The 18579-nt window shown below is 43.6% G+C and overlaps 1 long non-coding RNA gene across 1 annotated transcript; it reads right to left on the bottom strand.

The window, feature by feature from the left end:
- Positions 1–6194: 6194 nt before the first annotated feature.
- LOC117560573 lies at positions 6195–11148 on the bottom strand. Its single transcript, XR_004571190.1, has 4 exons — positions 10725–11148; positions 7856–8917; positions 7234–7384; positions 6195–6724 (listed from the first exon to the last, which is right to left on the bottom strand). It is a non-coding gene; the product is annotated as an uncharacterized LOC117560573 (long non-coding RNA).
- Between the last annotated feature and the right edge of the window lie 7431 nt (positions 11149–18579).

Here is an 18579-nt window from a genome sequence, read left to right as displayed (position 1 = left end):
AAAGGTTAATGATATTCGCTCTTCTTTTTCTGACTCACCTTTACTCACCGCTGGGTCACCAGACCTTCCTTCCACCAACACACTAACCTCCTTTTCCCCTCTCTCTCCAAGTGAGGTTCTTACCCTCATTACCTCTGCCCGCCCTACCACCTGTCCTCTGGACCCTATCCCTTCAAACCTCCTTCAGACTATCGCTCCTGATATTCTACCGTTTCTCACCCATTTCATCAACACTTCTCTAACTTCTGGTCACTTTCCAAACAGTCTCAAGGAGGCAAGAGTAAACCCTCTCCTAAAGAAACCCACTCTCAACCCGTCTGATGTTATAAACTACAGGCCTGTCTCTCTCCTCCCGTTCCTGTCTAAATCACTTGAACGCGCTGTCTTTAAACAACTCTCCTGTTATCTCAATCAGAACAACCTTCTGGATCCGCACCAGTCTGGTTTCAAGGCAGGTCACTCCACAGAAACTGCTCTCATTGCTGTCACGGAGGAACTGCACACTGCCAAAACTGCATCCCTCTCCTCTGTCATCATCCTGTTGGACCTGTCTGCTGCATTCGACACGGTGAATCATCAGATCCTCCTTCGCACTCTCCAAAAACTTGGAGTTTCAGGCTCTGCACTTTCCCTCCTCACCTCATACCTGAAAGACCGTACCTACAGGGTGACTTGGAGAGGGTCTGAGTCCGACCCTTGTCAATTAACTACGGGGGTCCCTCAGGGCTCTGTTCTTGGTCCCCTCCTCTTCTCCTTGTACACAAACTCGCTCGGATCAGTCATTAGCCCGCATGGTTTTTCTTACCACTGCTACGCTGACGACACCCAATTAATTCTGTCCTTTCCCCGCTCAGAGACCCAGGTCGTCGCACGCATCTCTGCTTGTCTAGCTGACATCTCTCAGTGGATGTCTGCTCACCACCTCAAGCTCAACCTTGACAAGACTGAGCTGCTCTTCCTCCCGGGAAAAGATTGTCCAACTCTTGACCTGACAATCAACATCGGCACCTCAGTTGTTTCCCCGACTCAGACTGCAAGGAATCTGGGTGTGACCCTAGATAACAACCTGTCCTTCACTGCAAACATCGCTGCTACAACCCGCTGCTGCAGATACACGCTTTACAACATCAGGAAGATACGTCCCCAGCTGACTCAGAAAGCGACTCAGGTTCTGGTCCAGGCTCTCGTCATCTCACGCCTAGACTACTGCAACTCCCTCCTGGCTGGTCTACCTGCATGTGCCATCCGACCTCTGCAGCTCATCCAGAATGCAGCGGCTCGTCTGGTTTTCAACCTTCCTAAATTCTCCCACACCACTCCGCTCCTCCGCTCCCTTCACTGGCTTCCGGTAACTGCTAGAATCCACTTCAAGACACTGGTACTTGCTTACCGTGCTGCGAATGGATCTGGCCCTTCCTACATCCAGGACATGGTTAAACTGTACACCCCAGCGCGTGCACTACGCTCTGCATCACTTTTATACTAATAAAGGACTGGATTACCTAAAGCCAGTTGAGTAGCACTTGAAATGTTTGGCTCTATGAAACCTGATATACTTATATGATTCTGTTTTCTTCAAGGTTGTGTCTTCCTGGTCGAATGTACTTATTGTAAGTCGCTTTGGATAAAAGCGTCAGCTAAATGCAATGTAATGTAATGTAATATAGCACCTTTCAACACAAGGCAATTCAAGGTGCTTTACAAAAATTAAAGACATAAGACATACAGACGTAAGTAACCTATAGTTCTTATTCATAACACTCCGTTCGATGTCTCACTATGGGATATTGAAACTCCCGTATTGCTAGACATGCTTATCTCGAAAATCACCAAAACAATCAGAACTTAACAGGTAGAACCCTGTCTCAACACGGGGTCCAGCACTGCGCGGGCCACACTTGGAGCAGAGACATCTAACCTGTAAAAGCAGACAAAAGTGAGCGGCGAGGACCAGCTCGCTGCTGCACAAATGTCTTGGATGGAAACACCCTTGAACAAAGCCCAGGATGTAGCCAGTCCACGAGTAGAATGAGCATGCAGGCCCGTGGGTGCCTGCAAACCCTGACTCGTATAAGCCAGAGCAATCGCTTCCACAATCCAGTGGGAGAGCCGTTGCCTGGTAACGGGCTTGCCCTTATGAGGTTTAGCCCAGGATACAAAGAGTTGGTCATTGCATCGAAACTCTTTTGACCTGTCCATATAGGTGCGTAAAGCACGGACTGGGCACAGCAAATTCGGCCGCTGTTCCTCAGAGGAACACAGTGGCGGAGGAAATGCCTCAATGTCAATGGGGGTACATGAGCCAACCACCTTAGGTATACAGGCAGTGTTGGACTTCAGCAACACTCTTGTTTGCCCCGGGGCCAACTGAGTGCATGAAGGATATACAGAGAGCGCATTAATGTCACTGACTCGCTTGGCAGATGCCAGAGCCAGTAACAACACTGTCTTCAGTGACAGGTGTTTCATGTCAGCTCCTTCCAGGGGTTCAAATGCAGGTCGAGTGAGCCCATCTAAAACCACTGCCAAGTCCCATAAGGGCACCAGTGACCTGGAAACAGGGAGGAGCCTGCGAGCCCCTTTCATAAAATGGCAGATCAAGGGATGTTGGCTAGCCGTCTTTCCCTCAAAGCCCACATGGCATGCAGCAATAGCAGCCAGGTACACTTTGATCGTAGAGAAAGCTCTGTGTTTATCAATCAGGTCCTGTAGAAATGATAGAATCACCCCGACAGGACATTGAAAATAGATGTGTCCTTTTTTAAGGCACCACTCCTCAAACACCCTCCACTTACAGTCATAGAGGGACCTGGTGGTTATCACCTTCTGAGTGAGTCCCACTGTATTCAGGTTATACCACTCACGGGCCAGGCCCATAGTGCCAAGCGCTCTGGGTGTGGGTGAAACATCCCCCCCCCCGCCTGATACAGTATGTCCCTGCGTAGCGGGAGCTGCCACGGCTGCCCGCACAGCAGCTGATATATTTCCGCCAGCCAGTACATTGCAGGCCAGTGTGGAGCTATTAGGATCAGTGTGTGGCGTTGTTCTCTCACTCTGGCCAGAGTTGGGGGTATCAGAGCCAGGGGTGGGAACGCGTACAGAAGGACCGGAGGCCAAACGTGCGCGAGCGCGTCCACGCCTAACGGTGCGTTTAAATCGCGCATTGAAAAGAACAGCTGACATTGAGCGTTTTCTTTTGATGCGAACAGATCCACCGCGGCCCGGCCGTAACGCACCCACAGCTGACTCACAATTATTGGATGTAGAGTCCAGTCTGCATATAGTGGTGCACCTCTGGACAGCAGATCTGCCCCGAGGTTCATCACTCCTGGTACGTGCGTCGCTCTCAGAGAGAGGAGACGTCCGCAGCTCCATAAGATCAGTTTGCGTGCCAGCATGTGTAACTGAGAGAAACGCAAACCCCCTTGGCGGTTTATACGATATTGTGGTCGTATTGTCTGTCCTCACGAGGACATGATGTCCTCTGAGAAAAGGCAGAAAGCGTTTCAGGGTGAGGAACACCACTAAAAACTCCAGATAATTTATGTGTGACCGTTGGAGGTCTCTGCTCCAGAGACCCCTGACAGGTCGACCTTCGTTTATACCCCCCCAGCCCGTCAGACATGCGTCTGTGGTGACCATCTTCCGCGATAGGACAGCACCCATAGGCACGCCCCGTACTAGAAAAGTCGGGTGCAGCCAGTGGCGCAGTGCCATTACGCATTTCATAGTGACCATCACTCTCCGCGCGCCATGACGCACGGGGTCCAGTCTGAGCCCAGATAGCAAAATATGAGTGAATGAATGTTGAAATATGGTTAGGCAGAAATATTGAATCCATGTCGAAACCCGGACATTGAAATTAAACAGAAAGCGCAAATTGTTTTAATGTTGAATAAACGTTGAAACGACTTTCAACCATAACTGACATATAATCAATGTTGATTCAACCATCATCTAAATAGGAATCTACATGCACATTTTTGGTTGATTTGACATTGAATCAATGTTAAGAATCAACATTGATTCAACCATCATCCAAATGGGAATCTACATGTAAATTGTAGTTGATTCTATATTGAATCAGTGTTAGGAATCAATATTGATTCAACCATCATCCAAATGGGAATCTAAATGTAAAACTTACATTAAAATATTCAACTTTTCTAAGCATACTGTAACACATTAAAAAAGTGAATGTTTTTCACCAATGAGTTTTCTGCGTATAGGTCTACATCTTAAAGGTGAAATGCAAAGCTTCCAAATATGCTACATTTTTATAGAAATGTTGTTTTTAAGACTGCCTGTATTTTTTATTTAATTTAAATCGAGATAATACACCTGAAAAAAAGCTTTTTATTGATACAAAACTCGACCCAAAGCCATCTGAAATTCTGACATGTCATTCCCAGCAGCCTCCGCGCGCGTGACGTCATTGTGGCCAAACAGTCTCTGGGCCAAATATCCCGACTCGGCAGTCTCGTGCGCTGTTCACATTTCAGCGGTGTTTTTCGCTCATGACTGGTGCAGAAAACTCTGAATTATATCCGCGAAATCACGCAAAACATGGGTTATTGTTGTGCTTTCGGATGTACGAACGGTGCGGGATCTGGGAGAATTTTTCATTCATTCCCCCAAGACAAAATCATCCGCCGAAACTGGATTATTTTAGTGAATCGTGTTGGCTGGCAGCCGACAAAATGGAGCAAGTTGTGCTCTGACCACTTCGCGTCCGATGCATACGATGTTGATCCTGCCATCGTCAAGTCTGTTGGTGGAGAAGCATTTAAAGTACATCGGAGGCTGAAACCTGGAGCCGTCCCCTCCATATTTGAGCACAAAAAACAACCGAAAGAACGAAAGAGCCGGGCAATGCAGAAACGTCAAAGAATTGAGGTAAACAAATTTTTATTTGATTTCAAAGCGCACGGAGCACAGAGCAGACAGCAAATAACGGAATTGCAGTTTTATTGCTTATAGATTATCAGAACATTTCAAAGGGGACACAGCCCCATTGGATATTAACCTATGGATTAACTACATCATCGTTTTAATGCCATTTTAGACCAGACAAAGAGGAAGGTAAGCCTAGCTCTTGTTAGTACCTAGCGCCACTTGTTTTGATGTACGTTTTTGTTGATAACCTCGCGAGTTTGTATCTTTCAGTGTTGAGGTGGGCACCGTTAGATTATGTGTCTTTACGATCATAAACAATGTGTTGGATGTGGAGCTAGGATAAGTAATAAGGGAGCTAGGAGTGATTTTTGGTGCAGTAATAGGTTAGCATTTTTCGCTCGGGGCTAATTCAGAGGCTCACTGTTAGCATTGTGTTTTTTTTTTAAAAATAAATGAAAAAGATCAGTTAAATGAGTTTTTTCCCGTTATATGGATATACAATATTCATAGTTTATTAAATATTAAGGTTCCTTAGACGTCGTTTCCTGCAAATGACGCGATTTCGGGTCCGTGGAGCTAAGAGGATAACATGTATGTTTTTTGTTTTTTTCACAACAGTTGTATTTGGATGGAATGAATACCTATAGTGATAATTCAAAGTAATAAAATGATTTTTACAGTGAAAAAGTTCAAATGGAACTGATGGTTCCCAAATTACCCAGAGGTCGCCTGGACTTTATTTTTTCTAAACCTCTCTAAAAAGGTCAAATTTCACTTGTTTTACATCAATCTTGATACAGGGTACTTATTATATGTTATAGTTTGGATTCCTAAAGCTTTTAGTCTATAGTCTACTCAGAATCAGACATGATAACGAAACTAAGTTGTACTATCGGCGGAAGCAGCTGTGAGCGATAAGCCAGGTGGAAATATGTTTGGCCACTCTGACGTCACGCGACGCCATCTTGCGGAGACGAGCGGCTGAGAAATAAATCGTCGGACTTGGTGTTGGGGGTTGAACAAAATAAATATTGCGCATTGCCAGACGCATATTATCTCCGATTTTAATACTGCAATATCTTAGATAGTGTTTTTTTTACTGGCAATTATAAAAAAATCTTTGCATTTGATCTTTAACAGACCATTAACAAGTGCAACATCAATACTGTACTGAATGAAGTGGTCCAAACTTGTAAACACACACTACACCATGTATTGTTGGCAGATGGTTTTATTAGCTTGTTCAAAATTACCTTGAATTACCATATTTCCCAAAATGTGTGAAATCAAACTAAAAATGACAGAAAACATGATTTTAATATTCAAATTTATTTTAGAAAACAGGCAGCAATGCGTCCCTGAGCAAGACTCTTAACCCGTTATTGCTCCCCAAACGCTGTGGAATAAATGCAGAGGACACATCGCATGTGCAAATATACAGTTACACAAGATACCCTCATCAAAAAAAAGAGGGTGTGTAAGAACCATTGGTGCAACTCCAAACAAGAACAGCCTGAAGCTTCAAGTCTTCCATGAAGGCGAAGCTGTAAACATTTGACTTATTTTTGACTGTAAGAACAACAGTCTATTGTCCATGAAAGAACAGTATTGTCTGTGAGGCGGTAACCTTTGTACTGTATGCACAAGGAAAACACATTAGAGTGTGGTGGGGTACCCTAAGTTGGGCTTGCGTTTGTTTCACTTGTGTTCGTTTCACTTGTGTTCCTTGGGATGCCTCCCTCGCGCTCTGGAGCATAACGAAGCCACTTCTTCACAGTTTCACTGAAGCCATTGTGGGTCAGCTTGCGGTCGAACTGCCGAGCAGCAGCTGAAAGACAAGATTACAAAAATAAGCGTGAGGGAGAGAGAGAGTGTGTGTATCCCATACAACTTCTGTTATAATAAGAAAATCACTCTCACTCTGTACAGTAACACAAGCTACAGTCAGCAGCCAGTTTGCTCAAAGACTGGACTGGAAAGAGGAGCAAACGGCTAGCTTGGCTCTATCCAGGTAATAACATTTGCATCCGAGCACCTCTAAAGCTCACCAATTAGGTTGTCTTTTTTTGGTTTATTTCTTATAGCTTCACCGGTCTGATTCCAACCTAACCTTTTTTGTTAGATTAAGTTCATGCTTTATTCTTCAACAGGGGATTACAGAGAGACATGAAACAAGGGCAGAGAAGAGACATAAAATACATTATAGGAGTTGGATTCAAACTCGCTAGTCGGTACTATATGGCTCACAAAGAGCATAATTATGTTCTGAATCACCATCAGTCACACCTCACTCCCTACACTTAAGCTAATAAGTAGTTTGCAGGGGAGGAAACTCACCAAATATGCAGTCTTGTATTGCCGTTTCCTTGAATGGCTTCTTCCAAGCCCAGTTGTACTGACAGGCCAAGGCGTTAGTCAGAGCAGTTGCCAGCATCCGTCTGATCAGGTTCTCTGAATTGGCGCCTCCTACCAGAGCCAGGCGAGCAATCTAAATCAGACGAGAGAAACAAATAGGCCACTGCTTTAACTGTTGTATTGAGCTACGTTCTGTGGGACATACGTTAGAAACAGCACAACAGCACTCTTATTTCATACACAGAGACCAACTTTGTTTTTTATACACTTGATACACTGATATTCCAGCCCATGGTATTCAGTCAAGTTCATGCCAGTCGTTATGTTTAACCACTTTAACCCTGGTGTCCCAATTTTGGTCATGTCAATATAAATGTAAAAAATATATTTGAACAATTTCGAAACTTTTCCATAAATAGCTGATCTTGCTCATACATGCACTGTAACAGGTTTTAAACTTGTAGACTACAATTATATGTGGTTGAGTAGCTAAGACTATAATTATTTGTGGTTGAGTAGCTAAAGGGCAATAACTAAGCACATTTTGACCGCACTGATATTATCCACATTTCATAAATTAATGCAGTTCAGTCTGTCAAATTACCATCTTTTGACGGACTGATTCATTCTTCAGCAATGATATATGCTGAGTGTAGAAGTTCTCCAGGAGGAGGAGATTTCCATGCCATGCAGGGTCTTTGGGGATGGGGATGATGATCGCCTCCTTCGTGGTCCACACAACAAAATAGCAGATACTCCGGTCTGTGATGTGCAGCTGCCCTTGGACCTGGTGCCAGTATGGGTGATTCTCCTTGAGAACATAAGACCCACCCTCCTCACGGAGACAGAAGGATGATAACTAGACTGCCTCCGCGATGGTCATGTTCCTCTGGCTGTGTGGACACTTCACCTCCAGCAGGGCAGATGGCTGCACAAGTCCATCGGGTGATGCTCCCAAAACACCCGACTCACTCACAAAGAGACCAGCGTCGATCACTGTCACCCGATAGGCCTGCACAAAAGCCTTCACCCCTTCGGCCTCATTTACAACTCCCCAGTTGACAGCCATGACTCCGTCTAAATTGTAACCCCCAAGCACCCTCTTCATGAGGGACGCGCATGGAGTGGATGAAAGTCCCGACCTCAGCACAGCACCAAAATTGCTGGCTGTCAACCTGCCCTGTCTGTGTAACTGCCACTGGGGATTTGTCCGCTGTCCTACGGTGGCTGTCTGGATGGCAGCTTGCTGGTCTCTTGTCAGTCGCAATGAGGCAAGAATTGCCTCAAGCCCCCGACCCCCATGCTCCTTCACCAGCTCCGGCACGGTGACAATGGCCTGATGTTGAGGCTGCGGCTCTGGCTCAGGTGATAAAAGCCATGCCATGCCACACTGTGTGCCCCTCAGTGCAGACCTGAACCAGTCTACATCCTGAGTGGCGATGTCTCTGGCCAGTGGGTTGTATGTCTCCTCTTGCTGTTGATAGAGTTGAGACACCGGCTGGACTACTTTGGAAGTGCCAGGATTCCTCCACTGGCACTCAACATCTGTGGAGCTGATCTGCCACATGGCAAATATTGCCAATGCTGCAGCGTGGCTGCATTTGTACATCCCTCGTGCACAATCACAGACAGCGCTCTGCATCGCGCCATCGTCTCCCATGCAGATCTGTAAAAATAAAGTAAGTACCATTTGTTAGCATGCTATAATAGATTGAATGAGCAATACAAGGATGGTCAGGATCTGGGGGTGGGAGGGTTTCTTTTTCCATATATTTGTCTGATTGTTGTTATTGTTTGATTTTTCTGTATTACCTATGAGGTTGTTGTGTTTAATATTCATGAGAATTTTGTCATTGTTCAAATGATAATAAACATTTGCATAAAGCATATTTGTCCACTCATATATTGATAAGAGTATTAAAAACGTGACAAATATTCCTCTAAGGTACATTTAGAACAGATAAAAAATGTGCGATTAATTTCCGATTAATCGAGATTAACTATGGACAATCATGCGATTAATCGCGATTAAATATTTTTTAATCGACTGACAGCCCTAATTTTTAAAAATGTGTATGAATAAATTTTGAAAAACATTTGATCAACAAAAAAAAAGGATTTGGTCAGGATCTAGACTCAGTGTGTAGTTTATTAATTAATCAATGCTCTCTACATTAGGAACACACATACCAGTGTACCAGAGGGAGTCACACACAGCTGTGCCTAGATAACCAAACAAATTGACAAGATAACCAAAATCCTTGAATCTACACACACAGCAAATAAACTCAAATGACACAAAGGAGATCACATATAGTCGATATAAAACTGTCCGCTTCAATCTGAAGAGCAACTAAAACAAAACACGGGAGTGTACCTTGTTCTTGTGAACACTAATGTTATCCACAGCATACACAGAGACCACAAAGTTCTTAAGGAGAAAACTAGTTGCTAAAACAAAACATGTTAGTGTACCTTGTTAGCTAATGTTAGCTAGCTGACATTAACGTTACACATTGCACTCATATTACTCACCGAAACCTTGTAAAGCCGGTCCCACATGCTGGCTCTTACAGAACCGACTAACTCCCCTTTCATATAGGTACAGCCCTCAACGTGCCCAGACTTGTAGTGATTTTCACCTCGTAAAATACTTTTATTCTCATTCTGAAAGAATGAGGTGAAATGTGCTAACGTGACGGCCATCTTTATGTTGGTGACGCGTATTGTGCGAGACGAGAGACCTGTAGTTCACTGAGCGGTTTCACACGAAAAAATGTGTAACTTCACAGTTTTACGACACATTTTTATTTTTTTGACTTGCAAAATGTTCTTTTAGATTGACAAACATCATATGTGTCATTCGTGGCACAATTCAAACGGGATCAAAAGATAACCTTTCTCTCTCCATTGACTTCAATGTATAATTTTCCGCTTCCGGGGTCCCATGGAGGCTTTCGGAAGGGGAGGGACTTCGCCTCTCTATCGTCTCGCGTTGGAGACGAGAGGATGGCGGCAGCACTGCAATAAGCTGTAAGCTAACGTTAGCAGCCACCTTGTTAACCTGTATAGCCCGATTGTCCCGCCGGTTGGACATCTTGCAAGAAACAGCATCTCAGGACTTCTTAAAATGTAACAACATATTGATGGTGCTTACCCACTTAACGGGAAGAAACTCAGCTAACTGACGATATTAACCATTTTTAACTAAACGAAACACAAGTCTACCAGCTAACGGGGCTAATGCTACTTTAGCACATAACTGGCAAAAGCGATCTTTTTTACGTCATGCTATCTGCACAAACGTATCATATGAAAGCTGAGATTCCACAGATTCCCATAAAATATATGTCTCATCACTCAAAACTCACTGAACTAGAAGAAGAAACGTAACCTTAAATACACAATTAAACATTCACAAACTAATGATTATCTAAATACATGTTTAACTCCATTACAGTTGCAGGACTCACCAGATCTCAAGTCTTCTGTTCTCTGTTGACGTCCCGATGCTCATATTTAACGTGTAGATATAAAACTATCCCGATATTAGTCCATAAACTCGTGAGCAGACATACAGACAGCTGTAGCTACGCAGGAGAGCCGCTCAAACTGACGTGGAAGTTTCAAATTGGATTGAAAGGCGCGGACAGTGCTCATTGGCAGGTTTTTTCGATGACGTTTATATCAACCAATCAGGAGTGTTGTGGACTCATTCCAATCCTGCTTGTCTTGTCTGCCGTTGTATGGCTGGATTCCATTTAAAGTGCCGTAGCTTTTTACATACATTTTAATTTTTTTTTATTTGACACTTTTTTTTTTACAGTTAACTATTTTAGTATACTATGAAAACTACTTTATTTACACAAAATCATTTTTGGGTATTTCTGTAATATATTACATTTTTTGTGAAGATGTATACATTTATTTAACATTTTAGAGATGTTTTATAATAAGATTTATTTGTATTCTACAACAGTACAGAATACAGTTATTTTTTATTTTTTTACATTTTGTTACATTCAATTTAAGGTTTTACTGTAACAAAAAAAAGAAAGTTGCCTTCATTTTACATGCAGTAAAATTATGTGTATTTTATGTGTTTTTACATAGAATTCAATGTAATTTAACATTCAAGACAATTAAACAATGGAATTATCCTGTAAAAAACCGATAATTTCTCATCAAACCAATTTACAGAATAAAACCTTTATTTATTTTAAATAAAAGTAATTTACTGTATTTTTATGGTATTTACACGTAATATAGAAAAACAAGAAAGGTCTGTAAAATAATACAGTACATTTCTGTGAAAAAACTTTACAGTGTACCACTAGGTTAAAATAGGATATTATGGGACATTTGGACTGCTCCACTCCTTGTAGTCTCTGTCCAAAGGTAACTTTTAGATGTTTTTGTCATTACGCACAAACTTAAGAAGATTTAAACATAATAATAATTTTAAAAAAAATCACAACCCATTGTCCTCAACATATGGTGCTTAATTTAAAATGTGAGACCCCCCTCCCATAAAATACTCTCACCCAGAGTGGGCATGCACACGTGCACGCACACACACGCGCTCACACACACACACACACACACACACACACTTGATTCTAGCACACACAACCCTGTCGCTTTATGTCTGGATAAACTCCAGTCCAATGCAATTTTAAAGAGATAGTCATTTTTAAGTAATTAGTGGTTATTATTAAATATGGCTCTTTTATTGCTACTTTTAACTTTTTAATGGATCCTATGTAAGTAAAGCCTGATAAAAGTGTCAAACTCCCGAAATCCACCAGAATACTGGAAATTACATCTACTCTGTTAAAAATCTCCTGGCCTCAACACTTTTTTCGGATTTATGTGGGATATTTCTCCCCCCCCACATCGGCCCGTCGACCGAATGTTAGCTTGGGTTCAGTCTGTGGACCGTTAAGCTAGCCCGGCTACTGATATTCGAGATGTGCTCTGAAGCGAGAAGAGGTGTTTGAATGACGCTGCGACATAGCGCAAGCTACTTAAAGGGTGGGTGCATTCCCTGACGTAGACGTCAAGATCACCAGCCAATCAGGATTGGCGTAATGAGATTGATGCTTCTGTTTGCATACGCGTAGAGGCGCATCCCATAGTGAGACATCGAACGGAGTGTTATGAATGAGAACTACAGTTTTCTATACAGCGGACTACAACATGGATGTATAATAAGAACGACGGACTACTGTAAACTCATCTAGAGACTCTGCACCGTGCTCTGATGCTGTTGTTTTATGCTTTATGAACGTGGAGGACAGAGAAACATATTCTTCATGACTAAAGTTGGAATTGAAATAAAAAATGAAAGTGAAACTTATGCTCGTCACCCTCTCCCTCCGGTCCACATTAATACAAATGATCCAAATACGTATGATTGTATGAACCATGAAAATATCTTAAAATCAATACAAATGTATTTATTATAAACGTTAGTCTTAACATCTATCACTGTGTACATCACCATTCAAACATCTTTTAAAAGTTGAATAAACCCCACACAGCTCAGTAAAGACTGTGAAATGTTGACTTTATTTGATTTCAGTAAAAACTAACGTTCATATTTCTCTTTTTGATTATAATACTGATGAACGTTCAAAACAAAGCACTTTGGCAAGTTACCACGTTTTAAAAAACTTAATAAGCACCGATTGATTAAATCTGTTGTTTCCGTGAATGGCCGACTGTTGTGTGACGGTAAATGCTGCGGCTGCAAGGCATTGTGGGGCAGCATTTTCTCCTCTCCTTTCGTAAAGGGATGTCCAGTGGTTCCTAAGCTAAAGGAGGTTATAAAGGAAGTTTGAAACCTCCCTTCCTATCATCTAGACTAGAGAATTCGAACGGCACTTATCATGGCTGCCACTGAGGGACCTCCGGGTCATTTCACTCCGTTAGGAAGGTTCCTAAGCTAAATGGACTGTTCGACTTCAGCCCAAGTGTCCCCATAAAAGCTTCATGGAGATTTTTGACAAATGCAATTTCTGTCATTATCATGCTGTGCAATTAAAGGAGCCAGGTAACCTGGTAACCAGGAAACTAAACTAATTATTATGACTCCTCTTTTTAACCATTCATACATAAGGGAACATTTAAACGAAACACAGCTGAAGTTAACCCCAGTGAGAGCCCTGTAACAAGGTTTGACAATTGTACAACGAATGAACGACCTGTTAAGCCGGACGAACAAATTGCAAAATGTAACAGTGTTATGATTATTGAATGTAAATCTGTTTTGCTTTGCACCATCAATAATTCCTAAGTATAGCTTATGGTTTCGTCTTTCCAATTTATTGGAAAACCAGAACATGAAATCACTGCTTTTGCTTTGAACTTGAACATTTGTGGTGGTGTCAGAGTGAAGGACGCTGTGATGTACAGCGAGAATCATGGTCAATGACTCTCACTCTCTCCAACAAGTGATGTAACGTACAGGAGCACTTTCAGAGGAAGACTGTTACTACCTTGATGAACCATTGAATACCACAGGAAATATTATCTTCATTTGTAAATAACTCAGCTTCACTGTGTCGAGAGATGGAAGTACCTCTGTTATTGCTGTTTTATGTTATCCACTACTATCTCTCTGCGGATTACAAGGAAAACTACTTTCCGCTTATCATAATGGAGCATGATGTGCAAAAATGGCACAAAAGGTGAGCTATACATCCTTTAATTGTTTAATATTGTACAATAATAGCTATATGAAGCTCAGCGCAAGTTCAACCAGGAAGACCAAACAAAAACCAAGTAAGTGTGTTGCTGAACTTAGCGGAAAAATGCAGAAAAGTGAAATTATTTGAATCAAAATTGTTCCAGCTCAAATGCATTGCAATGACTTTGTTGAAAACTTGAAAGTGAAAAATAGTGAAGAAGCTTAATATTTAAAAGAACATGTTTAAGAAAGGTATAAACAACTAAATGTATAGCCTCGATGTCCTGAAATAGCTGAATAATGTAATAGTTGAATGGTTTCTGTAGCTGAAAGTAGGCTGAAGGAGTTAGATATGAAATGTAAGTAGTAGTGAATGAATGTTTATTAAGAAGAGAAAACAAAGTAAAAACGCTTTGAAAAGCAGCAGAATATTTTAACTGCAAACTTTTGAACAAAGACCATACGTCACCAATAATGTATAACATATATGGAACATGTTGAAGTCAGTATGAAGTCTCCATCAGATAGAAAAGATTAGGCTGAGACAGTCTGTATGTCATTGTTTGTTTCTGTGCTGAGCACCTCATCATAACACCTAATCATAACACCTGTGTGTGAGCCCCGAGATCAAAGGTGTCCATGGTGACGACGTTATCAAACACCTGTGTGCAGAGATCAAAGGTTTCCATGGTGATGTGCAGTAGTCTGTGAGAGGAGAGCCTTTCCATTGATCGGATTAAGAGATAAACCTCTTACATTTGAACGTTTTGTTGAAGAACCGTAGCAGCTTTCGGTAAAATGTCAGCGCGTGAAGCATGTCAGGACCGTGAGGAGCGTCGGAGTCTGCTTTTGGTGCACTTTCGGGTCAATAATGTGGCATTTTTGGCAGGAGTGCAGCTGCTACTGTGAGGAAAGATCAGGCTGAATTGACTGCCTTAAATGGGCCCATTAATGGGCCTTACTGGAGACATGTTGAACGTCTTTGTCACCTTATGCCCTCAAGAGGCCTTTTGTTTAATTAATTTGCTTAACTTTTTTTTATTTTTCAATGTAGGAGAGGTTATCCTTTTTTTGTGCGAATTTCAAGCACTCCTCCACTCTGTTTTGAAATTGTTGCACAGCATTCGCACTAATGACCACCCACTAGAAATTGCGGGTCCTGTGCACCTGTCTGGGCCTTCTATGTGTGTGTGTTCTGCTGTTTCTGCGAGGTGTGTGTGTTAGTGTTTGTGTGTGTGTGTGTGTGTGTGTGTGTGTGTGTGTGTGTGTGTGTGAGACTTTTGTGTTTTTGCCCCTGCCATTCACAAGGTTGCAACATTGTTGATAAATTCAAGCACCGACACCTGTCTGCTCTCACATTCCCGCATTATGTTTTGCGGGAACCAATCTTAATTTTTTTCACACCCTATCCAAGCTGCAAATTTGGGGCGTGACACAATAAATAAAGCTTTGCCAGTTTCAGTGGCTGCGCTATGGGGGGGCTACTTGTGCTCAAGCCCCGGATGTTTTCTGAAAAGCCCCAAATGTTTCACTTAAAGCACTTTCTTTTTTAAAAACGTCTCTTGAGTAATGTGCCGTACCGGAGTCCAACAGAGAGGCAGCAGCTGCGGGACAGTAGCCTGCGTACTGCGTAGCCTTCCCTGCCCTGAAGAAGAAGTAATCCTTCCTACAAACCTAAATCCGCCACTGGCCAGTTTGGGTCCTTATCACAACTGATCAAGATGGCCAAGCGATTCTCTGCTCAGAGGACCTTGCAAATGATTCTGGGAGAGAGAACCACTTGATGATGATGTAGAAGAAGAGATTTCAGAATGTGAGGATCACAAATCCTGGCGGAAACCCTGACACAAACTGAGACCGTTCTGACATGTCTCTGAACTGTTTGCCTCGAAATACCAAACAGTTCATGCATTGCAGCATCCCATAAACCCCTCTGTTTCAGACCTGTTCCAAAAGTGCTGATTCTCTGTCTTTTATTTTAGATGAAAATAAGGAGCCACTCCCCATGCCACTCTGCGAGATATTTGGTTAAAAAAAACACAATGGTGCTCTAGGAGGAGACTCAGGTGAAAAGGAGGGCGGGTGTTACCTTGGTTGGTTATTGGCAGATGGTTACACAAGCCAAACAATCGTTATGACATCATAAAGCGGCCAAATCAGCTCATTTTCAGACAGGTTTTTATATAAATGGATCAGGACAAAAAGTGAGCAAATATTTTTTCCTGAAACTTTCAGAATCTCTTTATACAGAGGGGACACATGTTTATGTATAAAATACACTAACAAGTGCGTTTTGCATGATAGGTCCCCTTTAATAGTTATTCCTGGAGATAGAGTTACTAAGATATTTAAATTGATTGCTGTTCTGATCTTTTTAATCAAATTGATCAATTGCAGGTTCCACAACTGCTGCTCCCACAACCAAAGGTCCAGCGACTGCAGCCCCCACTACTCTAGTTCCGACAACTGTGGCCCCCACAACTGCCGCCCCGACAACTGCAGCCCCCACTAATGTAATATCGACAACTGTGGCCCCAACAACTGCATTCCCTACAACAGCTGCTCCCACAACTACAGGCCCTACAACTGTAGCCTCAACAACTGTAGCTTCTACAACTGTAGCTTCTACAACTGCTGCTCCCACAACTACTGGTCCTACAACGGCGACCCATACAACTGCAGCCGTGACAACAGCAGAAGCGACAACTACAACTGCAGCTTTAACTACTGTCACACTGACCACTGCACCTCCTTCAACTGCGGCAACTATAACTGTGGCCCCAACAACTACAGCCCCAACAACCACAGCCCCTACAACAGCTGCTCCGACAACTACAGGTCCTGCAACTGCAACCACGACAACTGCAGCCCCCACTACTGTAGTTCCGACAACTGTGGCCGCCACAACTGCAGCCCCCACAACTAGATCCCCTACTACTGTAGTTCTCACAACTGTGGCCCCAACATCTGCAGCTCCAACAACTGCAGCCCCCACTACTGTAGTCCTTACAACAGCTGTTCCCAAAACTACAGGTCCTACAACTGCAGCCCCCACTACTTTAGCCCCTACAACAGATTCTCCCAAAACTACAGGTCCTACAACTTCAGTCCCTACAACTACAGCCACGAAAACTGCTGGAGCAACAACTCAAGCTCCCACAACTACAGCCACTACTACTGTGGTTCTGACAACTGTGGCCCCAACAACTACAGCCCCCAGAACTACAGCCCCCACTACTGTAGTTACGATAACTGCAGCCCCAACTACTGTGGGTCCTACAACTGTAGCCCCAACAACTGCAGCCACGACAACTGCTGGAGCGACAACTCAAGCTCCTACAACTGCAGCACTAACAACTGCAGCCCCTACAACAGATGCTCCCACAACTACAGGTCCTACAACTGTATCCCCAACAACTGCAGCCACGACAACTGCTGTAGTCACAACTCAAGCTCCCACAACTTCAGACCCAACAACTGCAGCCCCAACAACCGCAGCCCCTACAACAGCTGGTCCCAAAACTACAGGTCCTGCAACTGCAGCCCCCACTACTTTAGCCCCAATAACAGCTGCTCCCACAACTCAAGCACCAACAACTGCAGCAATAACAACTGCATTCCCTACAACAGCTGCTCCCACAACTACAGGCCCTACAACTGTAGCCTCAACAACTGTAGCTTCTACAACTGTAGCTTCTACAACTGCTGCTCTCCCACAACTACTGGTCCTACAACGGCGACCCATACAACTGCAGCCGTGACAACAGCAGAAGCGACAACTACAACTGCAGCTTTAACTACTGTCACACTGACCACTGCACCTCCTTCAACTGCGGCAACTATAACTGTGGCCCCAACAACTACAGCCCCAACAACCACAGCCCCTACAACAGCTGCTCCGACAACTACAGGTCCTGCAACTGCAACCACGACAACTGCAGCCCCCACTACTGTAGTTCCGACAACTGTGGCCGCCACAACTGCAGCCCCCCACAACTAGATCCCCTACTACTGTAGTTCTGACAACTGTGGCCCCAACATCTGCAGCTCCAACAACTGCAGCCCCCACTACTGTAGTCCTTACAACAGCTGTTCCCAAAACTACAGGTCCTACAACTGCAGCCCCCACTACTTTAGCCCCTACAACAGATTCTCCCAAAACTACAGGTCCTACAACTTCAGTCCCTACAACTACAGCCACGAAAACTGCTGGAGCAACAACTCAAGCTCCCACAACTACAGCCACTACTACTGTGGTTCTGACAACTGTGGCCCCAACAACTACAGCCCCCAGAACTACAGCCCCCACTACTGTAGTTACGATAACTGCAGCCCCAACTACTGTGGGTCCTACAACTGTAGCCCCAACAACTGCAGCCACGACAACTGCTGGAGCGACAACTCAAGCTCCTACAACTGCAGCACTAACAACTGCAGCCCCTACAACAGATGCTCCCACAACTACAGGTCCTACAACTGTATCCCCAACAACTGCAGCCACGACAACTGCTGTAGTCACAACTCAAGCTCCCACAACTTCAGACCCAACAACTGCAGCCCCAACAACCGCAGCCCCTACAACAGCTGGTCCCAAAACTACAGGTCCTGCAACTGCAGCCCCCACTACTTTAGCCCCA

The sequence above is a fragment of the Gymnodraco acuticeps genome, unplaced genomic scaffold, assembly GCF_902827175.1.
Source record: "Gymnodraco acuticeps unplaced genomic scaffold, fGymAcu1.1, whole genome shotgun sequence".
Lineage (NCBI taxonomy): Eukaryota > Metazoa > Chordata > Actinopteri > Perciformes > Bathydraconidae > Gymnodraco > Gymnodraco acuticeps.
This window is presented reverse-complemented; position numbering and strand designations above follow the sequence as displayed.